This window comes from Eriocheir sinensis, unplaced genomic scaffold, assembly GCF_024679095.1.
Source record: "Eriocheir sinensis breed Jianghai 21 unplaced genomic scaffold, ASM2467909v1 Scaffold87, whole genome shotgun sequence".
Lineage (NCBI taxonomy): Eukaryota > Metazoa > Arthropoda > Malacostraca > Decapoda > Varunidae > Eriocheir > Eriocheir sinensis.
The window spans coordinates 576,233-601,311 of record NW_026112241.1 but is presented as its reverse complement, the minus strand read 5'-3'; the positions used below and the strand labels follow the sequence as shown (position 1 = coordinate 601,311).

The following is a 25,079-nucleotide window of genomic DNA, read 5'->3' as shown; positions in this document are numbered from 1 at the left end:
AGGCACGGTGGAGAAAAAGAAGAGTGTCATTGTGTTTGGTGTAAAGGAGGAGAAGACCCCAAACAAATCGGTGAGGGAAAACATCTTGAAAGATGTAGTGAAGAAGATCGCACAGAGGGTACAAGAAGAGGGAAGTGACCTGGTGAAAGAAATAGATGACTGTCATAGGATTGGCAAATACAATGAAGAAAGAGATAGACCAATTAGGATAAGATTCAGAGCGAAGCAGAAGAGGCCCTGGCTGGAGCTTGGAAGCTAGCGGGAGAAGAAGACACCAGAATGATGTGGCTGAGGAAAGATCTGAATGAACAAGAGAGAGACAAGTTGAATGAACTCAGAGGTGAGGTTCATGATTTAAATGAGAAGAGATCGGAAGAAGAGAAGAAGGAGTTTTTTTGGAGAGTAATGGATATGAAAGTGAGGAAGTGGTTCATGGTGATGAGAGGAAGAAGAGAAAAAGTCTAACAGGAAAGGAGAAGGGATGGAAAGTGTCTTATACGAATATCAATGGAATAGTGTCATCGTGGATAGAGTTTAACGACTATTTGAGAGACAGAGAACCTGATATTGTGGGGCTGACGGAAACTAAGTTGTGACTCAGTTGAGGTGGTGGGGACTGGAGAAGGTGCATACAATATATGGAGGAGAGACAGAAAAAGAATACAGGGAGGAGGTGTGATGTTGATGGTAAGGAAAGGCATTAGGGTGGAAGAGGTGATTGAGGGTGAAGGCTTGGCAGAGGTGCTGAAAGTGAAAATTATGGGTGCTGAAGGAAGAAGGAGGCAGTATGTAGTAGGGTATGTGCCACCAAGAACCCATGCATGGAAGGCCCGAGAATATGAACAAGTGATAGAAGACACAGTGAGTTGCCTGGATGGAATGTTGAGAGAGGGTGAGAGAATAATTTTAATGGGCGATTTTAATTGCAAAGAGGTAGAATGGCAAACGCAGGGAACAGAAGAGTCGTGGGGAGGAAGACTCCTATAACTGGCAATGGAACATGTGCTGATGCAATGGATTAAGGAACATACTAGATTCGGGAAAGAAGGCGAGGCATCAAGACTAGACCTGGGGCGGTATACACAAAAGTTCTTAGCATCGCTAAGTGCACTTAACGGCAAAGAATCGTTAAGTTTTCTACTTAAAATGGCGCTGGGCTGCTTAGCGCTGAAGCTGGAGCACTTAGCGGGCGGAAAATTTAAGGCGGGAAGGGCTCCCTTATCACAGTTAAAAATGCATAAGTATTGCAACATGGTGGATTACAGCGGGATGAAAGGCATCACCTCCTAATATATCTGCCTCGTCTAGATGAATTGGAGGCGTGTAATGATTTGAAACTCATCCTGAAATATCTGTGGACTGTGCTGACCGTGCTGAGATGAGTGGTTCGGCGAGGCGGACCTTGGAAACACCTACATGGCCATCACGACTGAAGTGGTGTTCGCTGACAGGTAAAATGCAGGTGCAACCTTCACAGGCTGACAGAGATTGAGTGATAACAGACACTGGAGACCCTCCAAGCGATGGCTGGTGACCGCCTGCCACCATCCACAGGCTGTCACACAAGGAGCCCTGGGAGTAACCTTGCTGGAAGCCCGCGGGCCGCAGTGTGTGGCTGGCGTTATACAGTCCCCAGCCATCGCCTGGAGGGCATCCAGTGTCTGTTATCACTCACCTTAGGTAGTCTGTGAAGGTCCAGTCATCACGGGTGCACGTGTATCTTACCTGTGATCAACACCGGCAGCCACAGACTCCTGCCCAAGGAACGAACACAGGTGAGCCAATATTTTACCTCGCCAGACTTATCCTTTACAATATTCAACTCTTTAAACCTAACACACCTGTTAATCTTGTGACTGACTTCAACAAACGTTTCCCACCAATCTTACCAAACCCTAAACAATACCTATTTGGGTCACTAGTGTCTGTTATTTAATTTTACTTGACTAACCTCCCAGCAACGATAAACCAAACCTAACCTGGGTAAATTTATCATTGACATATAGTTATTTCAACTTAATCTGTTATTTAAGATAGCCAGTTTTATCCAAATCAGCAATTATTTAGAAAAGTTGATATTTTTAACCTAACTTAAATGTCAGAAGTGTCCTAACAAAATTACCTTCCTTTGCTTATTTTTAGTAACCAAACCAAATCAATTTGACGTACCGGTAGCTCTTAAACCGAACTTGCTCTAGTACTCAAGCTTGCATCACTTATGACTTTTTTCCTTTAATCCTAAATCAACTTGTTTAGAAACCTTGCTCTGACATACCTAACTTAATATAAGTTCACCTCTCCTAACTCAGATAAATTTCCGATTTGTGTTACTGACTATTTTTTAAACAAACATTTTGATTTTGGACGTAAATTTTTTACCAAACTAACTATCATTCAGAATGTTGCCTTATTTTAACTTAACAAAAAATTATAAACGTCACTTAACCTCATTGATCCTACTTAACGAACGGTAGCTATCCTTTCTGTAAAATACCTCCCAGGAATTCCTGGGTGTTGCAAAATGATACTAATACCCATGCTAGCTAGCATTGTAGTACGCTCGTATTGTTTAATTTGTTTTGGTCATGTCTTTTTTTTCACATTTAAAATTAATTAGTTCACAGTATATTATGGCTTTTGTTATTTGCAGCTTCCTTTCTTATGAAGATCTAAAAGTGAATTTTATGATTATTCTTAGTCTTACTCCCAAATAGCTATTAAAGTCAATCAACAATGCTAAAATCTTTTTGAACAAAAAAAATTGCAAATTGGTCCATGAGTCAAGAGTTTTGACTTCTGGACAAGTATAGATATAGATATAGGGCAGGTACCAAAGCATTTCTAATTGTAATGTATCTATTTGCAGTGATCGTGATGACATTGACAACAACGAGCAAGTCCTCCTAGACCTAGAGTGACCTCAAGCTGGTATTCGCCACATAACATTATTGTTTAATCATTTAGTTTTTATCATCCAGCATCAAGCAATCATTCCCATGCAAGAATATAATGCACAATATAAGCAACTTCAATTGCTAGAAAATAAGACAATGTTGCCAGCCCATATAGTGTGCACTGTGCAGTAAATAACTCGTGTAGATAATGCCTGTTATTCTATCATATACTTATGTCGATGCAATGTCTTTTAGTTCTTGCTTCGGGTATATTAATTACTAATCCATTCTTATTTCTCCGACGGCCATTTCCCGTGTCGATACGTCAATCAGTTCAGTACTTTTATTTTCTTAGCTTGTGTTTTGCAATTCTTTGCCAATTAAATCACTGGACACATCTTAATAAATATCACAGATTTAATGATCATATATCAGTCCCATAAGTTTATTTCAGATGCTCTTAAAACAACATCTGTCCATTCATAGTCCAACTTAACCTGGTAGCAGCAACAGGCCAAATTTGTGGCTTTACCGTGTACCAGCGATGGGCCACATTTTTGTCATGATATAAACCCCAAAATAGATGATGCATAAACTGATCACAAATGTGTTGATATATATTATGAAATGGTTTGCGTGAGTGATGATTTTTTCTCATTTTTCTCGCTCGGAGGGGCCTTTAAGAAACATGATCCCTGCAGCTACCAGGTTAACCTCTTTTAGTATAGTACACTAATCAAGAAAAACATCCCAATTAATATATATATATATATATATATATATATATATATATATATATATATATATATATATATATATATATATATATATATATATATATATATATATATTATGTTGTTTATTTGAGCTTGTACTCATATTTCAGGGCCAAACATGATGTGGAAGAAGAAATCAATTGTCTCCATCAGTCGGGTTTGTGCCATGGCAGCTTTCTCCAGCTGTCCGGCAGAGGTCCAGTCCATGCCATGGAGAAATTCAGCCTCAACAATGAGATGGCATGCCAGAGATGGATCCGCAGCTTCTCCTCCAATCAGTCAATCCTTGCAATGCCCTTGCTCTTTTCTTCTGTACCACCATGCTTACACATAACTGATCCAAGGTACTTAAACTCGTTAACCTCCTCCATTTCTTCACCATTCAAAATTATTTGGCATTCTTTTTCACATTCAATGCCCACTCTATATGGGCATACAAACTCTACAACCTCCCTTCTACTCCGCTCACAAACCATCACTTTACTTTTGTTGACATTTACTTTCAACTTTCTCCTTTACATACACTATCAAAACACTGACCAAATTTTGTAAGTCACTTTCATTTTCTGCATTGAGCACCGTGTCATCAGCAAATAAGATTGAATTCATCACCCACTTCCTCCCTCCTCAGCATACATTTTTACTTCAATTTCCCCAACTTTGCCCTTCATTTCTCATAACACCATCCATATAAATATTGAACAACCATGATGACATGACACACCCCTGCCTTAGCCCACTTTCATCTCAAAATGTTCACTTGTTTCTCCAGTAATTTTGACACATGCAGATGCATCCTCATAGAAAGACTTTATTGCATAAAGCAGTTTTCCTCCCACACCATATATCTTTAAGATGTCCCACAATGCCAGCCAATCGACTCTGTCATAAACTTTCTTTAGAATAACTAGATCCATGAAGGCAGCATAGTATTTTTTCCTTTTGCTAATATTTTTCTAATAAAACACCATCCTGAAGGAAAATATCTGATCCACACATCCTCTTCCTTCCTGAAGTCTCCTTGTTCTTCACTGATTTTCTCTTCTGTAAGTCTTGCGCAGTCTCAATTAGGACTTTTCCATATACCTTTCCAGGTAGCCTACACTCAGCAGACTTATACCCTACAACTCCCACCTCCCCTCTCCTGCCCTTCCCCTTGTAAACTGGGACCATGATGGCTTTTGTCAAGTCTGCTGGGACCTCCCCCCCCCTTCCCAGGCCACTTCACATATCTTGACCATTCATATAGTAACTTCATCTCCACACTTCAACATTTCTGCTGTGATTCCTCTCAATTCATTTATCATCATCATCTCATCGACGCCTGCCCTTAGGAGCTCCCACCAGGGGATGGCCACGGCAGGAGTTTCCATCTTTCTCTATCCGGACACTCCCTCCTTGCCTGCTCAAAGTTTCTCAAGGATCTCTCATTCTTCTCCCTAACGTACTCCTGCACCCTATCTCTCCATTTCACTGGAGGTCGTCCTCAACATTCCCTCCTCAATCTCACATACACCCTTCTGGTCATCTTACTCTCCTCCATTCGCTCCATGTGGCCAAACCACTTTAAAATCACTCATTCCTTTCACCCCCGTGACACATTCCAAAACGCTCATACACACTTTCATTACTTATTCCATCCATTCTACTCACACCACAAGCACTCCTCAAATAACTCATTTCCACTGCCTGCACTCTAGACCTCTGACTTTCATTCAAGGCCCATGTTTCACTTGCATATGTGAGGGTTGGTACTATTATTGTATTTTCAACTGATAACTGATCCAGGGTACTTAAACTCATTGACCTCCTCCATTTCTTCACCATTCAGAATTATTTTGCATTCTTTTCACATTCAGTTCCCACTCTATATGGGCATACAAAATCTACAACTTCACTTCTACTCCCTCACAAACCATCACTTTACTTTTGTTGACATTTACTTTCAGCTTTCTCCTTTTACAGACGCTATGAAAATCACTGACCAAGTTTTGTAAGTCACTTTCATTTTCTGCAATGAGCACTGTGTCATCAGTAAACAGGATTGAATTCAGCACCCACTGCCTTCCCTCAGCGTACATTTTTACTCCAACTTTGCCCTTTATTTCTCTCATGACACCATCCATATAAATATTGAACAACCATGGTGACATGACACGCCCCTGCCTTAATCCCACCTTTATCTCAAAATGTTCACTTGTTTCTCCACCAATTTTGACACATGCAGATGCACCCTCATAGAAAGACTATTGCACTAAGCAGTTTTCCTCCCACACCATAAATCTTTAAAACATCCCACAATGCAATCCAATCGAATCTGTCGTAAGCTTTTTCAAAGTCCATGAAGGCAGCGTATAGTTTCTTTCCTTTTGCTATTATTTTTTCTCCTACCATCCTGAAGGAAAATATTTGATTGATTCCATCAGTTCCTGCTGCTTTTCCATTTTTTAATCTTTTTAATGCCTGATTTACTTCTTCATATGTTATACTTCTTTCTTTATATACTCCTCTACCTCCGCTCAAAACTGTTGCTGTAACAGCTGCTGGATGTCCATCATCAAAATTCATTAAGTTTTTAAATATTCTCCATGTCTCTTTCACAGCTTCCTGTCTTTGAACATCTTTCCATTCTCACCCATAACTTCATTAATTTTCCTTGGGGAGATATTATTGGGGTGATGCTTTTCTTTAATTTTTACTTCTTTCCAATATGATTTCCTGTTCCTTTATATTTTCACTTAGTCTTTTCCAAAGTCTTCACCAACTCTCTTCTTACTTTCTTTTATTGCTTGTTTTAATTTCATTTTGCATTCTCTATATTTCTTTTCCTTTCCTTTTACTTGCTCAACCACATTTCTTTCTTAAGTTTTCTTAAAAAGTTCCCTTTTCTCTTTTACTATCCTCCTTATCTCTTCTGTCCACCATGAATTTCCTTTTCTTTTTCCATCTCTCACCGCTTTCATCCCTACCACTTTTTTGTTGTAGTTAACACTACTTCTTTAAATGTTTAAAAACTTTTTCAATATCTACTATCTTTCACACTTTCCCATTTTTCACTTAAGGCATCTGCCATTTCACATTATACTCATCTTTTATTTCTTTTTCCTGTAACTTTTCTATCTTCAGTATTTCCTTTTTTACTTCACCTTTCTTTTCAAACACCCACTTTTGCGAGATGGTCAGAGCCATCGAACATCCCGCTTACTACCTTCGTGTCACAGATATCCTTTCTCAGTCTTCCATCTACTGCCACATAATCGATCAATCCTTTCTGCTCATAATCATTCCCCCTCCTCCATGTATATATGTAGATATAGGCAAAAGTAATAAAGCCCCACACATCAGAAGTTGTATTGCTTTGCCTAGGTTATGCAGATGCTGTAGTATTAGTGGAAGGATTTTGCCTGATCCTAAATGACTTTGGTATGGAATGGAAACTTATCTTTAAACATAATAATGGAAATTCACACCAGCAGTAGGACAGTGGGTGCTGGGAAACAATATCTTAGAGGTAATAGAAACAAAAGGTTATTTAGCATTTGAGATAAGCAAGGAGGCCATAGGAGAAAGCACAAAGAAAACTGAATGAAGCCAAAGTAAGGAAAATGACGGGTGTTAACATCAGTGGTAGAGAAGGGAAATTAGCCAGTATGAATTTGGAAGTTGCTTTTGGATGGGGAAAGTAGTAACCCCACAGCTATCTTGTATGGGTCAGCAAAACTAACACTTAAGATGTCGGGAGATTAGAAGTCATTCAAGACCAGTTGGCATGATAGTGTTCACATGCTCTCAGGGGAAATGGGGTGGAGCTTCTGAGAAAGGTTAACAAAGGGGAAGCTGAGTTTCAAAGATAGGAAATGAGTGAACACTGATGGGCCAAATTAATATAACACTGGAAATTGAAGACAATCCCCTTTGGAGAAAGGAAATATACAGAGAGGGAAAGCATATGATGACACTGGAGCAGAGTGAAACAATGTGAATGGAAGACCTGTCAAAGATAGTTGAGAAAAGTGGCCTCTGTGAATGGAGAAGTACCTATGCCTATCTATAGTACAGCAGATAGGTGTAGAAGCTCGGGAAACATTAGAACATTTTATAATAGTACTAATGATTGTGTGCCTTGACCCACTGAGGCAAAGATATACCAGAGTAACCTGACTGAAAGTTGATATATATAAAAATAAATAAACAAGAAAGTCACTGAACACACGAGTCTGAAATTATGGTAGCCATCTCACGTGAGGCTAATACATTATGTGTTGTATGTTGGTCTCTGAATACAGTACAGTGACAAACAGCTTGAATATTGAAGAAACTTCAAACTATTGAGGAGTGTGAATTAACGCATCTTAGCACATTGCATTTTGGGGGTAGAGGGGTCAGGTTAGGTTGGTCATAGGCTAGGTATAGTTAGGTTTGGGCAGGTCTGGTTAGATTTAGTTTTTTTTGACTTGTCTACTTTTATTATTTGGTAATTCCGTGTGATACGCTTCGCGCTACGCCTTTGTTGTCACCGGCGGCTGAGGAGACGACGTCAGGGCAGTAATATACATATTTTACCAAAACACATAAAAGAATAGTGGAGGTACACCGGAAACATGAAAAGATGCACCTATATAACGATCATAGGCAATAAAGACCACAAGAGGAAGAAGAAGGCTCGTTTATGTCGATCATTTACTCCATTGATGTGTCTATTGTTTCCAAACAAGCTTTTGTGTACAGATAGATAACGTGTTGAATTCATTATAGCTATTTCATCTTTGCATAATATGTCCTGTGGTAACTATATACAATGCTTTTGCAAGTTGTCGTTTTGCTATGCGATGCACTTCATACCGGTATTTTGCTCAAAAAATACTTAGCTTAGAGTCCGCTAAGGGGAATTCTAAGTAATACTTAAGGGCCTATGCTTAGCTAAAAGTTGTTAAGTGCAAGGGTTAGTATTATTCTTAGAATAATTGTGTATACGGCCCCTGGTATTTAGCAAGGAACCGGAAGTAATAGAAAATAAAAAATAGATTGCCCAATAGCAAAGAGTGACCATGCGATTGTGGAATTTGAAGATAAAGAAAAGAGAACGATTGACCGAAAAGAGGATCACAAAATAGGGAAAAGTAACTACTCTAAGGCAGACTTTGTTAATATGAGAGCTTTTTTTGAAAATGCAAATTGGAGTGGGCTGTACAAAGCCAAAAGTACCCAAGGGAGGAGTTTTTAAAGCTGTACAAAGAAGCCAAGAATAGATATGTCCCTGAGGTAACCAAAAAGGATGTTGGTAAAAAGGAGTGGTTTAACAAAAGATGCGAGGCAGCTAGAAAAAGAAAGGAGGAAGCCTGGAAGGGATGGAGGAGACGTGGAGGAAGAATCAACGCATGGAACAATTTCAAACAAGCAAGGAATGAATATACAAAGATTAGAAGAGAAGAAAAACGGAAATATGAAAAAGATATAATCGACAAATGCAAAGACCAACCTAAATTATTTTATAGACATGTGAACGGCAAATTAAAGAATAGAGAAACAATCAATAAACTGAAAATGGATGGAACTACATATGAAGACCCAGCAGAGATGGCAGAAGTGATGAACAACAGCTTTCATAGTTTTCACAAAGGAAGACGAATTCGTACAACCACCGGGCCAGGAAAGAGGAAGGGTTATGCAGGAGATACAGTTAACGGTGCAGGAGGTCAAGGAAAGCTTGAACAAGCTGGATGTAAGAAAGGCGGCAGGGCCGGTAGAAGTATCAGGGTGGATCCTGAAAGAATGTAGTGAGCAACTTGCAGAGAAACTGCACTCCATAATGAGCACCTCCCTGAGTGAAGGAAGGGTACCACAAGATTGGAAGAGAGCAAACATAGTACCAATTTATAAAGGAGGAGAGAGAGAGGACCCATTAAATTACAGACCGGTATCACTCACTGGTGTGGTTGCGAAGATATGTGAGAGGCTAGTTAAAAACAGGTGGTCGGATTTTTTGGTAAGTGAGAGAATTATCTTGGATTGCCAGTTTGGATTCAGGAGAGGGAGATCATATGTCACCAACTTGTTATGTTACTACTCAAGGGTGACAGATTTAATACAAGAGAGAGAAGGCTGGGGGGATGGAGTGTACCTGGATTTGAAAAAGGCATTCGACAAAGTACCGCACAGAAGACTAATTTGGAAAATTAAAAATAGGGGTGGAGTGGGTAATGGACTGATTAAGTGGCTGGAGGACTTCCTAACTAACAGGGAAATGAGGACAATAATCAAGGACAAGGCTTCCAACTGGTGCCCTGTTAGGGGGTGGGGTCCCACAAGGTTCGGTGCTGGCGCCAATAATGTTTGCTGTTTATATAAATGATATGGTGGAAGGAGTGACCAGCTATGTGAGTGTTTGCAGATTATGCAAAGCTATTGAGACAAGTCAATGATGTGAAAGACTGTGAGGCATTGCAGAGGGACCTGGCCAAAATATGGGAGTGGAGTGGTACATGGCAGATGGAATTCAACCTTGGGAAATGTAAAAAAGAGTTTGCTAGGAGTGGTAGAAGATGTGAATATGATTATAAGATGGGAAGTGAGATAATATGCAGAGGAATGGAAGAAAAAGATTTGGGAGTGACTATCTCAGAGAACATGTCACTGGACAAACACATCAACAGGATAACGGGACAAACTATGAATTTGCTGAAGAACATATGGACGACATTTGTGTATTTGGACGAAGAGATGATGAAGAAAGTAAAAGTTACAATGATAAGGCCAAGGTTGGAGTATGCAGCAGTGGTCTGGTCTACTCACAAAAAGAAGAACATAAGAAAGCAGGAAAGAGTACAGAGAATGGCAACTAAGATGGTACCGGAACTTAGGGATCGGACTTACGAGGAGAGACTCAATAGCATGGGGCTCACAACCCTGGAGAGAAGAAGAGAAAAAGGAGACCTGATAGCGGTGTACAGGGTGGCGAGTGGGGTGGAGAATCTGGACAGAGAGGACCTGTGTGTGTGGAGTGAGAGAGAAACAAGAGGACATGGAAAGAAGTTGAGGGCGACCACGTGTAGGCGAGATGTGAAAAAGTTTAGCTTCCCAAACATAAGCATTGAGCTGTAGAATAGACTAGAGGAGGAGGTGGTTTGTGCAAGAAACATTCATGATTTTAAGGAAAAGTTGGATAAGAGAGGATATGAGAGGATATGGAGACGGGACAGTGCGAGCGTAGCTCTTTTCCCGTATGTCACAACTAGGTAAATACACACACACACACACACACACACACACACACACACACACACACACACCAGACATGTGGAAACACTAACATCTGAGTGAGGTTAATCCTTTTAGGTAGTGTCAAAGAACAACTGGCAGGTATTTACTTGACTCAAACTAAGCCCCCCACCAACAATTGGGTAAGTCAGGCTAATCCCACTAATTATGCCTCGCCTCCCTCTCCGCTGAGGGTTTGTCCGACCTCGCCCTTGCCCATGTCCATGTATACAAACTGTCTCAATCTGTCAAATGTACCATTTATTCTGAAGATGTAATATACGAAAGTACTTACCATATTTATCTTTTCTTATCCCAGTGTGTTACTTATACATATATATATATATATATATATATATATATCTATATATATATATATATATATATATATATATATATATATATATATATATATATATATATATATATATATATATATATATATATATATATATATATATATATATATATATATATATATATATATATATATGTGTGTGTGTGTGTGTGTTTCTTTTTATAGTAAAATATTTTAACTATAAATTAATTTGATCATATTTTTTGTGTTTATTTTTTGCTTAGCATAACTCATAAACATCTGCCATTTCTTACACAACTCACTAGACTTCTACCTCTCTCACTAAAAGCAAGGAACAAGCTCCCAGGCCTTGTAAACCCAACAGCAACACCTATTAATTATTTCCAAGCCTTGTATTCACTTAACTAATTCAGTACTATGTCAATAAACTGAAAAAAAATATAATGACAAGCCTTTCTTTCACACCACAAGCAAGGAACAAGCTCCCTCTCACCCCTTGAAAACCATATAGCACTACAATGACTACTACTTGTATAAGCTTGTGAGAAATGCATTGACAATTCTTCCTCTCACACACAAGCAACAAACAAGCTTCAAGCCCTTGAAAACCATAAGGCAGGACTATTTTAACTACCACTAAGATATCTGGTTGCTGGGTGGGAAGGAGTCATTTCGGGGCTACTTAACTACTGTGAATGTGCAAGTAGTTTTTTGCAGCAGTAATGAGACCACTGGCGCCATCTGGTTGCTGGCTGGGAAGGAGAGAGGCTTGAGGGGTTACTTAGTGTTAGGGATGTTCAAGTGTAGGAAGTGACAGTCTTTTCCAAGTGTAGCCAAAGTTGTTCCTGGAAAAAGGAGAAAAGGAGGAAGGAAAAGAAACAAAAAAAACAAAAAAAAAAAAAACACGAATAATAGCAAGAAGAAAAAGTAGAAAGGAAAAGTAGAATAAGAAGAAAAATGAAGAAGAAAACATGAAGAAAAAGGAAGAAAAAAGCAGAAAAACAAAAAAAAGGAAGGAGAAAACATGAATAAAAAAGCAGAAAAAATATAAAATAGATAAATGAAAAAAAAAATAGAAAAAAAACCTTCCGTGCTTGTCCCCGGAAACGAGACCCTGGCCAAAGGTGTTCCTGGAAAGTGACAACAGACAGAAGAAGGAAGAAGGAAGAGGAAGGAAGAAGAAGAAGAAGAAAAGGAAGAAAACTGATGCCTTCTCGAGCACCCGGACTCTTCATGGCAGGAGGTAAGCACTATGGGAAAACATGACGTTATACAGAAGGTGACTGTGATGAAGACTGGGAGGAGGGAATGTACCACAGGGGAGACTGGAAGACTTTTGGCACTCCCATTCTGAAGAAGTTTAAGTCATGGGAAGGAAGAAAGGACTGTGATGAAGACTGGGAGGAGGGAATGTACCACAGGGGAGACTGGAAGACTTTTGGCACTCCCATTCTGAAGAAGTTTAAGTCATGGGAAGGAAGAAAGGACTGTGATGAAGACTGGGAGGAGAGAATGTACCACAGGGGAGACTGGAAGACTTTTGGCACTCCCATTCTGAAGAAGTTTAGGTCATGGGAAGGAGGAAAGGACTGTGAGTTTTCAGACTAGGAGATGCCAAGAGGCTATCAAATTTAATAGTTCAAGAGGTCTTTTAGTGGCAGTACTTAAGTGCTAGAATACCAGAAATTAAGTTGTTCAAGAAATGGAAGAATTAGATGCACTACAACTCTTGAATTAGAGAGTTGGAGGCCACAGGGATGAGCTTGGAAATATAGAAGAAGTTAGATAATTATTCACCAGTCAAGGAATGAAAGAATGAGCTACGATGCAACTCTTGAATTAGAGAGTTGGAGACCACGGGATGAGCTTGGAAATATAGAAGAAGTTAGATCATTATTCACCAGTCAAGGAATGGAAGAATGAGCTGCGATGCAGCTCTTGAATTAGAGAGTTGGAGGCCACAGGGATGAGCTGGAGTTGAAGACCTTGAGCAGTAAGTATGGAAACACTCATAACAAAGGAAGGGAGGCAGCAACACCAGCACCAGAGCTTGAAGGCACTCATTCAGAAGCTACAGGACATGTTGTGGGGCCGTATACTCTGGCAAGGCTTCCACAATGTTTCATCATGTAAGGCTCTTACCTCTAACACTCTGACCGTCATGTTGCTGTCAGTCTTGATAAACCCTCGGCCGTCTTGGCTCTCTGTGCCTCGGTCCCACAGCCTGGCCACTCTTTGCTTCCTTGGCCTTGTCTTGCAGAGCCTCCCGGAGTGCCCCAAGCCTCTGGTCCAGTGCCGTCATCTCCTTGTTGCTGATCTTCAGCTGCCGGAAACACAGAGCCATTAGAGCTTAAGCCTGTATATTTAAAGTTGTGGTGACCACTGGTGGAAGCATGATATAAGAGTGGAGGAATGAGACGTAGGCTGTCAGTGTTGGCTGTGAAGAAAATGGCGTGCCATCTTGGAGTACTCCCCCAGCACATAGGTACTCCAGTGGTGACTTTATAACCCACAGGCCACACCTTTCCCTGCAGGTGGAGTGGCCGGCTGCTGCTGTCCAGGACACTGCTGTGCTTACCCAGAGTGCTCCAGATAGTCCCTGGCCCCTTACTGAGAGTGTTTTGGTGCTCTGGGTTTGTACAGAACTTGCCCTTACTTAAAAGAAAATCACCTTCATAAACAGATTGCCACACTCATACTTCTTATTTAATCTGAAAACCTAAAAAAGTACAACACACACACACACACACACACACACACACACACACACACACACACACACAAGATGAACAGATGTAATAGCTTTGTATAATTAACTGGTGGACTGGACAGTGTATACATAGAATGGAGCTGGTTGTGACAGAGTGGAGGAGGAGACTGAGAGGACACAGTGAGAAGCTGAAAAGGGAACATGTCTCAAGGATACAAAGAGGTACAGTTTAGTTTTTTACAGCAATGAAGGTGCACAAGGGCAGCAAAACAGGAGCCAGGCCCAGCACTGCTTCAGCAAGGCATGAGAGGCCACAGGGGAGATCAACTTCAGGAGGAGAGAAGGCCAAAGGAGATCAGTTGGGTATTTAAAAGTGGTATTTTAGGTTCATGGTAGAGGAGAAGGGTTAAACTGCCACCAGGAATAACCACACTTTGTTGTATAGAAAGTCTCATTAGTAAGTAAGCATAGATGAGTTTTCTGAGTGAAGACATATAGTGACTGGGTTTTGTTAAATTATGTTAGGCTAAATTCAGGATATCTTCAAACACATGATGGTCAGCACCCTATGGTATAAATCAACAAGGAATGACCTCACTTTGATTTATAGAAAGTTGCTCTCTCTCTCTCTCTCTCTCTCTCTCTCTCTCTCTCTCTCTCTCTCTCTCTCTCTCTCTCTCTCTCTCTCTCTCACCCTTTCTTTCTTCCTATTACTTTTTCTTCCATTTTTCCGTCATTATTTTCTTTTTCTTTTTCTTCTCTTAATCGTTCCTCTCTTCCATGCTGCCCTCTTCTCTCTCTCTCTCTCTCTCTCTCTCTCTCTCTCTCTCTCTCTCTCTCTCTCTCTCTCTCTCTCTCTCTCTCTCTCTCTCTCTCTCTCTCTCTCTCAATCAATCATCAGTGACTGAAAATAAAGTAAAGGTGCCCAATTCCAAAAGAGCTAACTTTGTAGAAATCCGACAAAAACTAACAGAAATACAACTATCAGATGACGGCAACGTAGAGGAAGCCTGGCTAAGCTTTAAAAATCACTTACTCACTCAGCAAAACACATTGGTCCCCTTGTGCGAGAAGCGAATTAACACTAATAAAAGCCCAACGTGGTTTAATAGCGAAATTAAACAATCAGTCAATGAGAGAAAATTGTTTTACAGGTTAAAGAAAGAACAAAGCACTCCCGAAAATATTAGACTTTATAATGATGCCAGGCGACGAGTAAAAAGACTAGGATGTCAGGCAAAGCGTAGATATGAAGAAAATACTGCAGCCAACTGTAAAAATAATCCGAAATCTTTCTTCAGTTACCTAAACAACAGAAAGGCGATCAAAAGTGGTACTGGACCTTTAACAAACAGCGACAGTGCACTAGTGACTGACAGCCAACACATTGCAAACCTCTTAAACAATTACTTTTCCTCGGTGTTTAATACTAACAGTCTTCCTACCCCTACCACCAACACCAGTACTATTGTAAATCTCGAGCATGCATTGCCTAATTTTGAAATAACAACCGATGAAGTCCTTAAAGCTCTCCATTCACTTAAAACAAATAAAAGTCACGGACCCGACAAAGTATATCCTATACTGCTTAAAGAAACAAAGAGCGAAATACTCTCCTCCCTCACTACCATATTCAATATGTCCTTGCGACAAGGCATCGTCCCTTCGGATTGGAAAAAGGATAACGTGACGCCGATTTTTAAGAAAGGAGACAAAAAAGTACCAGGTAACTACCGACCCATTAGTCTAACTTCAATTGTAGGTAAGCTACTTGAGAGAATTATTAGAAACAAAATTGTGAGCTACCTCGAAAGCCACTCATTAATTGGGGATTCACAACATGGCTTCCCTAACAAAAGATCCTGCCTGTCAAACCTACTGACCTTTTATAACGATCTCTTCTCAGTTTATGACGTAACCAAATCAGTGGACGTAGTCTATCTTGATTTCCAGAAAGCGTTTGATAAAGTCCCACATCATAAATTACTTTATAAATTAAAGCAAATAGGTATTGACGGTCAAGTAAACCAATGGATCACGAATTGGTTGAGCAACAGACAACAAAGGGTGGTGATTGATGGATTTAACTCAGAGTGGGCACCGGTCACTAGTGGCGTCCCTCAGGGCTCGGTTCTTGGCCCAGTGCTCTTCATTATTTACATCAACGACGTGGATGTTGAACTCAATAATCGCATTAGTAAATTTGCAGACGACACAAAGATTGGTAGCTCGGTTCTCACTGACGAAGACAGGCAAAGCCGCCAAGAGGATTTGCACAAAATTTCAGCTTGGTCGGATAAATGGGAGATGCCCTTTAACGTAGACAAGTGCCAGGTCCTTCAAGTTGGAACAAAAAATAAGAAGTTCGATTACGAAATGCGCGGCGTAAAACTCACAAGCATTCAATGCGTTAAGGACCTGGGGGTCAAAATCGCATCAAACCTCAAATTCTTACATCAATGCATCGATGCAGCAAATAAAGCGAACAGAATGTTGGGCTTCATTAAAAGAAACTTTTTATTCAAGAATGAAGATGTAATACTTCCTCTCTACAATAGTTTAGTCAGACCCCACTTGGAATATGCGGTACAGTTTTGGTCTCCCCACCATGCAAAGGACATTGCTAAAGCAGGTGTTCAGCGTCGGGCAACAAAAATTATCCCTTCCTTGTGCAACAAATCCTACGAAGAAAGTATTTCCACCCTTAACATGTTCTCTCTTGAAATGTCGCCTCCGAGGAAAACTGATCGAATGTTTTAAAATACTTAATGGTTTCACGAATTTAGACAGAACAAAATTGTTTATGATCGATGACACTTTGCGAACGAGGAACAATGGCATAAAACTCAAATGTAGACAAGTAAATTCAGACTGCACCAAATATTTCTTCACCAACGTTGTAGTGCGAGAATGGAATAAGCTCCCACCATCAGTGGTCCAGTGTAACACGATTGACTCCTTTAAAAACAAGCTCGACCGTCACTTCCTTCAACTTAATATTAACTAGAGTAGAAAAGCAACGTTTTGGAGCTATCTGATTAATGTAGAATCACTTAGGTTTAAGGACAGACCTCCTAGTCTGGACCATGGGGTACGTGTGGTTTGATTTTCTATGTAATTCTATGTAATTCTCTCTCTCTCTCTCTCTCTCTCTCTCTCTCTCTCTCTCTCTCTCTCTCTCTCTCTCTCTCTCTCTTATCCATCATAATCTCATCATCCCTCTCCCCAGCCTATAATCTCTCTCTCTCTCTCTCTCTCTCTCTCTCTCTCTCTCTCTCTCTCTCTCTCTCTCTCTCTTGCACACATCAGATTTTTTTTTTTCTTTTTTTTTTTACAGCTAAGGAGACAGCTCAAGGGCGCAAAGAAAAAAAAAGAAAAAAAGGCCCGCTACTCACTGCTCCCGAACAGAGGTTAAAGAAGTGTCCAAAATCAGAGGTTAATTTCGGGAGGAGAGGTGTCCTGATACCCTCCTTTTGAAAGAATTCAAGTCGTAGGCAGGAGGAAATACAGATGAAGGAAGATTGTTCCAGAGTTTACCAGCGTGAGGGATGAAAGAGTGAAGATGCTGGTTAACTCTTGCATAAGGGGTTTGGACAGTATAGGGATGAGCATGAGTAGAAAGTCGAGTGCAGCGGGGCCGCGGGAGGGGGGGAGGCATGCAGTTAGCTAGTTCAGAAGAGCAGTCAGCGTGGAAATATCGATAGAAGATAGAAAGAGAGGCAACATTGCGGCGGAATTTAAGAGGTAGAAGACTATCAGCTGTGTGAGTGGAGCCCCCCGACACATGAGATGCATACTCCATACGAGGGCGGACAAGGCCCCTGTATATGGACAGCAACTGTGCAGGGGAGAAGAACTGGCGGAGACGGTACAGAACGCCCAGCCTCGAGGAAGCTGATTTAGTAAGAGATGATATATGAAGTTTCAGTTAAGATTTTGAGTTAAGGATAGACCGAGGATGTTTAGTGTTGAGGAAGGTGATAGCTGGGTGTTGTCAAGAATAGGGATAGTTGTTTGGAAGATTGTGTCGAGTGGATAGGTGGAGAACTGTGTTTTGAGGCGTTGAAGGACACCAGGTTCTTCTTGCCCCAATCGGAAATAATAGTAAGGTCTGAGGCTAAGCGTTCTGCAGCCTCCAGCCTTGAGTCGTTAAGTTCCTGAAGGTGGGTATTCTATTAAAAGAAGTTGAAAATGCAGAGTGGAATCATCGGCGTAGGAATGGATAGGACAGTTCGTTTTGGAAAGAAGATCATCAATGAACAACAGAAAAGAGTGGGAGATAGGACAGAACCTGGGACACCACTGTTAATAGATTTAGGGAAGAACAGTGACCGTCTACCACAGAAATAGAACGGTCAGAAAGGAAACTGGAGATAAAGGTACAGAGAGAAGGATAGAAACCGTAGGAGGTAGTTTAAGCAAGATTTGTGCCAGACCTATCAAAAGCTTTTTGATATGTCCAGCGCAATAGCAAAAGTTTCACCAGAAGCGGCTAAGAGGATGACCAAGAGTCAGTTAAGAAGGCTGGAGATCACCAGTAGAACGCCCCTTGCGGAACCATACTGGCGATCAGATAGAAGGTCAGAAGTGGAAGGTGCTTTTGAATCTTCCGGTTAAGGATTGATTCAAAAGCTTTAGATGAACAAGAAAGTAAAGCAATAGGACGGTAGTTTGAGGGATTGGGCGGTCACCTTCTTAGGTACAGGCTGTATGAGGCATACTTCCAGCAAGAAGGAAGGTAGATGTTGACAGGCAGAGGCGAAAAGAGTTTGACCAGGCAGGGTGACAGCACGGAGGCACAGTTTTAAGGACAATAGGAGGCACTCCATCAGGTCCATAAGCCTTCTGAGGATTGAGGCCAGAGAGGGCATAGAAAACATCATTTGAAGAATCTTTATAACAGGCATAAAGGAGTCAGAGGGGGATTAAGAGGAATATGCCCAGAATCGTCCAAGTGGAGTTTTAGAAAAAGTTTGAGAGAAGAGTTCAGCCTTAGAGATAGATGAGACGGCAGTGTTGCCGTCAGGACTGAGAGTGGAGGAAAGATGAAGAAGTGAAGTTGGAGGAGATGTTTTTGGCTAGATGCCAGAAGTCACAGGAAGAGTTAGAGAAAGAAAGGTTTGACATTTTCTATTAATGAAAGAATTTTGGTTAGTCGGAGAATAGATTTGGCACGATTTCGGGCAGAAATGTAAAGTTCATAATTAGCATTAGTTTGAAGGCTCTGGTACCTTTGTGAGCTACCTCTCTATCATTGACAGCACGAGAACAAGCATGATTAAACCAAGGCTTTTAGCATGAGTAGTAGAAGAAGAACGAGGAATGTATGCCTCCATTCCAGAACAATCACCTCTGTGATGCGCTGAGCACACACAGAGGGTCTCTATCCTTGAAGCAATAATCATTCCACGGGAAATCGGAAAAGTACATCCTCAGGTCGTCCCACCGAGCTGAAGCAAAATACCAGAAGCATCGCCTCTTCGGTGGGTCCAGAGGGTGTACAGGAGCGATAGGACAGGATGCAGACATACGATTGTGATCGGAGGAGCCCAACGGAAGAACAGTTTGACAGAATAAGCAGAAGGGTTTGAGGTAAGGAAGAGGTCTAGAATGTTGGGCCGATCTCCAAGACAGTCAAGAATACGTGTAGGGTGCTGGACCAACTGCTCTAGGTCGTTGAGGTTAGCAAGTTGTAGAGCTTGTTCACCAGGATGGTCAGTGAAAGAGGATGAAAGCCAAAGCTGGTGGTGAACATTGAAATCTCCTAGGATGGAGATTTCAGCGAAGGAGAGTGGGTCAGATGTGCTTCACTTTAGAATTCAAATAGTCAAAGAATTTTACATAGTTGGTAGAGTTAGGTGAGAGATAAACAGCACAGATGTAATTAGTAATAGAATGACAGTGAAGTCTTAACCAGATGGTGGAAAATTCAGAAGAGTCAAGGTCGTGGGCACGAGAGCAAGTGATGTCGTTGCGCACGTGGCGCAACATCAACTTTAGTTTGAAATTTAGAATAGAGATAGTAGGAGGGAACAGAGTAGAGATTGCTGTCAATGGCCTCAGAAACCTGTGTTTCAGTAAGGAAGAAGGTGAGGTTTAGAGGAGGAGAGATGATGTTCACAGAATGAAAATTAGAGCGAAGACCGCGAATGTTGCAGAAATTGAGAAGAAGGAGGTTCGAGGAGTTATCAAGACACCTCTCAGGTCGGCAGCCAGAAGGGAGTCCTCCTGGGAATTTGTGGTCCCCAGTCAGGGACTCGAGGCTTAGTGTATGTGCGCCATTTGAAATTTTAATTTTGGGAAAAAGTGTATATGTTGTGTGAATGCAGTGTGATGTGGATAGAGAGAGTCTGTCTTTAGAGGCATGCTGAACTACTCTCCAGTGTTGGTGAGACAATAGGGAAGCAGTTAGTGAGGACATGGGAAGGGTCTATGGAGGCTTCAGCTCCTTCTCACCTCCATATATACCTCACCGGGAGTGAAACGCGCCCACTCGGTAGGTGTCTTCTACCTACTCAGCCAAAATGATTATCCTTGCCTGTGTGTGTGTATATTTACCTAGTTGTGAAATACAGGAAAAGAGCCATACTTGGCCCGTGCTGTCCTGTCTCCCTAACGCTTATTATTCAGTTTATTTTATATTCATGAATCGTTTTTGCACACACAGTCTCCTTGTCAGTCCGTTCCATGTTGTTATGCTTCTGTATGGAAAACTGTATTTCTTGATGTCTCTCCTACAGTTGCTCTTCTTCAATTTCTTACCATTGCCTCTTGTCACACTTCTGTCAAGTACCACTAGGTCTTCCCTGTCCAATTTTTCCAATCCCTCTTGTATCCTGTACAATACTATTAGGTCCCCTCTCTCTCTTCTTCTCTCCAGTGTTGTTAGTCCCAATTTCTCCAGTCTTTCTTCATAAGTATGTTCTATCAGAGTTTCCGGTAGTTTGGTCGCTGCTGTTTGTATTCTTTCCAACTTTCTAATTTCTTTTCTTCAATCTAGGTGACCACATTAATGCTGCATATTCCAGTCTTGGACGTATCATCGATGTTATTAGTGTGTGTGTGTGTGTGTGTGTTGGGGTCCTAATCGCTCAATCAGATTGTATCTTACTGACAAAATGTGTCAAATGTAGCAATTTCAATATGGTATGCCCACATAAACTGTACTGCATTGTAGGGATCTTGCTTATCCTGTCCCTCAAGCCTGGACATCTAACGCCGCCTAGTAATGAAGGGGAAAAAATTCACACTAAGCTGCACACAACTTTCTACTCTGTCTCATTCCTATGCTATACAAATCCCTTATGCAGGAGTAAACCACCGTCTGCATTCCTTTATCCTTTTGCTGGTACTCTTGAACAAACAAGCTTCCTTTGTCTGTGTTTCCTCCTGCCCATGACTTCAACTCTTTCATGAGGGAATATCAAGACACCTCTCTCCACCTGTAACTGACTCTCTGCAGACCACTCACTTCTATCAACTTTTACAGGAGCAATGCATAGTGGGCTTTTTTCACCAGGCTGCTTCATTTACTGGACAAGGAAAAAAAAAAGAAAAGAGCTACTCCTCCTTAGCCTCTGCCTTTCTGACCTACTAACAAAGACCAAACTGCCAGCCTCAGCCTCTGCCTCACCTGCTTCTCCAGACTTGCCTCAGTTGCTGCCGCTGCTGTGCTGCCCCCTTTGACAGGCTGCCTTGCTAACAACCCTTCCCCGGCAGAAGAGCCCCTTTGGCAGCTGCGGGACTGCGCGAAGAGTTCCTGGTTGACGTCTTCCTCTGGGGCTTCTTCCATCATCCTGCAACACAAAAGTTCACCTTCATCAACTGGTTAAGATTTATTTCAGTGGCAATATTTGGGTTTTGATATAGGGTGATTTTCAATAATTTTAAATGCAGAAATTCAACTGTCACAAAACAGGCCTTGAGGACACATTGTGGGATAAATGCCTAACAGATAGGTAATAACCAATATCCTATAACCATTGCAAAAAAGTGGATCACAGGGATTTATCAAAAATTACCCCGTGTGCTGCCACTCCATATTTTCTAAGTGAATACAAGTGGGCCTAAAACCCATCAAGCCTGACATGATAACCAATATCTATACCCTTGTAAAGCATATAAAAAATTTATCAAAAATAATATACAATAACAAGTGGTAGGCATTGCAACCAAGAAAGGACCTTGCACAAGTACTAGGTAGCTTATGACACATTTGTGAGACCAACACTGGAATACTGCTCCACGGTGTGGGATCCTTACACACAGAAACATGGATAGGATAGAACAAATCAACGCACTTACCAAGGCGGCAAGGTTCATTACAAACAATTACGCCAACGCCTGGCATCACAACACGGATCAAACAACAGATAAACATGGAACCTCTTCATACGCAGACAAGCACACAGACTTACACTGATATACAAGATCACAAACACTCACATTGACATTGACCCACACACATACTTACACAACGCACAGTCAGCGTACTCGTAACACACACACCCATAAATACCAAACACATCACACTAACATGGACGCATACAAGCACTCATACTTTCCACGCACCATACGTGACTGGAACAGCCTCCCTCATCAGATTTTAGACTGCGCTACAATAGACTCATTCAGAAAACAAATACACACTCACTTGTCACCACAACACACCAACACTAACAATTACACTTGATTCACTTCCCTCCCCCACACACCCGGCTCCCCCGTCCCCCCAACAGCCAACACAAATATGCATGTTATGCACCTGAATGGGTGCCCTGCGTATTATAAATCAAGATCAAGATCAAGGTAATTTAGCTGTGCAGGTGTAACTACTAATTTTGCACTTGTGCACCGGCATTAGTGAAAGAATAATCACTGCACTGCTGATATTTACTGAAGAACAACACTGCAAGTTATTGCACCGCGCCCCACCACTAAACTTAACAGATCTGTTCAAATTTAACATCACCTGCTGGGTGGGGCTTTGTCCCCGTCAACCCTACTGGCTGACCTTGGTAAAATTCTAGTGTTTACCCATACTCCCCTCCCCCATACAAGCCTGGGGACCTGGTGGAATGCAGGTTTCAGGTGGGGGACACGAAAGCCGTCGCATTCGCGTATTTTTTATTGGGGGGGAGGGGGGGGGGATATTCCATAAATTTAGGGAATTTTTCATAAAACCACCACTAAAATAGGAGTTTGTGACGAATTTAGTTTTTACCATACTGAAATAAAGAACTCAGTGGATCCCCACGCTTGCTTTGGGAAGAAGCGTCGTGAACCCACAAACGATGCTCACCTCACCATCCTGGCGTGGCACCAGCGGCATCTGTGCTCACATAAACCGCCTCCACCACACTCATGCCCTCTCACTAGTAGTTCATCGCCTCATCGCAGGTTTCTGTCCACTCCAAGTGAGTCCGTGGCACCAAACACAGTGTATCTTCATTGTTTATCACTGGCACAGTAAAACCACCGGCTAGGGGGATCCATCCAACACCGCGCCTTTAACAGTACTGCGGCTTGTGCAGGAAGTGCAGGCTCTCAAACCCTCTTGCCCGAGCTGTTCGAACACGTAAATCACCTTACAGACCGGATTTTGAATCCTTCTGGCTCGTATTCCCAGTATACAAAGGTGATTGTGGATAATGACTCCGCGCCTCCAGAATACGATAATACGCCTCCATATATCATTAGTAAAAAGTAAAAAAAAAAAAGTACTTAAAAGTAAGGAAGCCAGATTAATCTCCTTCCCCAACGATGTTCAGGGACCTGCGTGAACTCAAGGGGGGTTGGGGGTGGGAGCATATTTAAACTACTCCAACCGAACTTTACGACACCACTTGCTAACGGGGAACTATCGCCCACCTCGACCTACTAGCCCCACCTACTAACCCCCCTAACCCCCCCTTAAAGGTGCGTGTTCTAAAAAAAAAAATAACCACGCGTGGTGGACCTGGAATCACATGCGTGGGCTAATGGCTAACTAAGCTTCCCATCGCAAACCAATCTTATTATCGGAAATAGTATAAGGTAAAGGTGCGAGTACAACAAAAAAAAATAAAAAAAAAAACACGCGTGGTATACCTGGTCTCACTTAGCGTATCAATGCTAACCGGATCGTTGGCAACGCTGCTCATATTGCAATGGCGTCGCCATGTAAACACATCGTCCGTATGTATAATATGCCCTTGAGTACAATATGGAGGCGTAATATCGTATTTTCGAGGTGCAGGTGATTTTCAATAATTACCTTGCGTGGTTTCCGTACGTTGTAAAAAAACCCTGGAATGTATGACATTTCCCTACATCTAAGTAATTGTAAGGAATTTCCCTACATCTAGGATATTTTTCAACCCCTCATAACTCAAAAACTATGCAATTGCGACGTATTTCATGTTTACCACCGCATTCCCCGAAGTCTCACTGGCCCCCTAGCCAATTTTGGTTGCGAGGGGTGGTATGGGCAAACACTAGAATAATACCCAGACCTTTCATAACAAATGTGCAATCTCCTTCAGACCTTTTGCTCTAACTCCTGATCTACCCACTGGAGGCCACCAGCACTAAATAGCACATGTGGGCCCAGCTTGACTAAGGAAGAGGGTCCTTCAGTGTCAAGGCATTCCTTTGTGAATCCCCCCTCCTGAATCTGGTACCCTCAGTCTCTACCTCTATTCCCTGAATCCTGGTCACCTCCAGTCTCTCCTCTGCCCCAATCAGCACTAGCTCATCATCTTGGGACAAACTTTGGAATATCATTAAATGGACTGTAGCTCTACAACTAATCATATAATCAAATTACAAATTGACTGCATATGATGCACTACCCAGCTCTTTCAATCCAAATCTGACACACCACCTCCTGAGGAGGCATTACCTTGTTCCCTTGACCCCTGGCATATGTCATGCTCCACCCACTCAACAGGAACAGCAGGCACCCATTTAACTGTTTCTGCAGGGAATGGTTATGTAAAGCTGAGCAGCAGTACAAGGCACCTCAGTGGGTGCCAGCAGCCCAGGGCGGCAGGTGTGATACTGCTAGAGAGAGGAACACCAAGGGCCGGGGGTGTCTTGGCGCCACCAGTCACACACTCCATCATTACCTTCCCTCATGGGAT

At 41.7% G+C, this 25,079-nt stretch overlaps 2 long non-coding RNA genes across 2 annotated transcripts in view; one reads left to right on the top strand and one right to left on the bottom strand.

Moving 5' to 3' along the window:
• The window catches only part of LOC126994765 (uncharacterized), a 35,627-nt gene extending 22,062 nt beyond the window's left edge, over window positions 1-13,565 (bottom strand). The window contains exon 1 of the long non-coding RNA XR_007749565.1: window positions 13,389-13,565. This is a non-coding gene — a long non-coding RNA (uncharacterized LOC126994765). The remainder of the gene's footprint in view (window positions 1-13,388) is intronic.
• LOC126994766 (uncharacterized) lies at window positions 1,281-3,896 on the top strand. The gene is made up of 3 exons (XR_007749566.1): window positions 1,281-1,775; window positions 2,867-2,928; window positions 3,781-3,896. It is a non-coding gene; the product is annotated as an uncharacterized LOC126994766 (long non-coding RNA).
• Window positions 13,566-25,079: the final 11,514 nt, after the last annotated feature.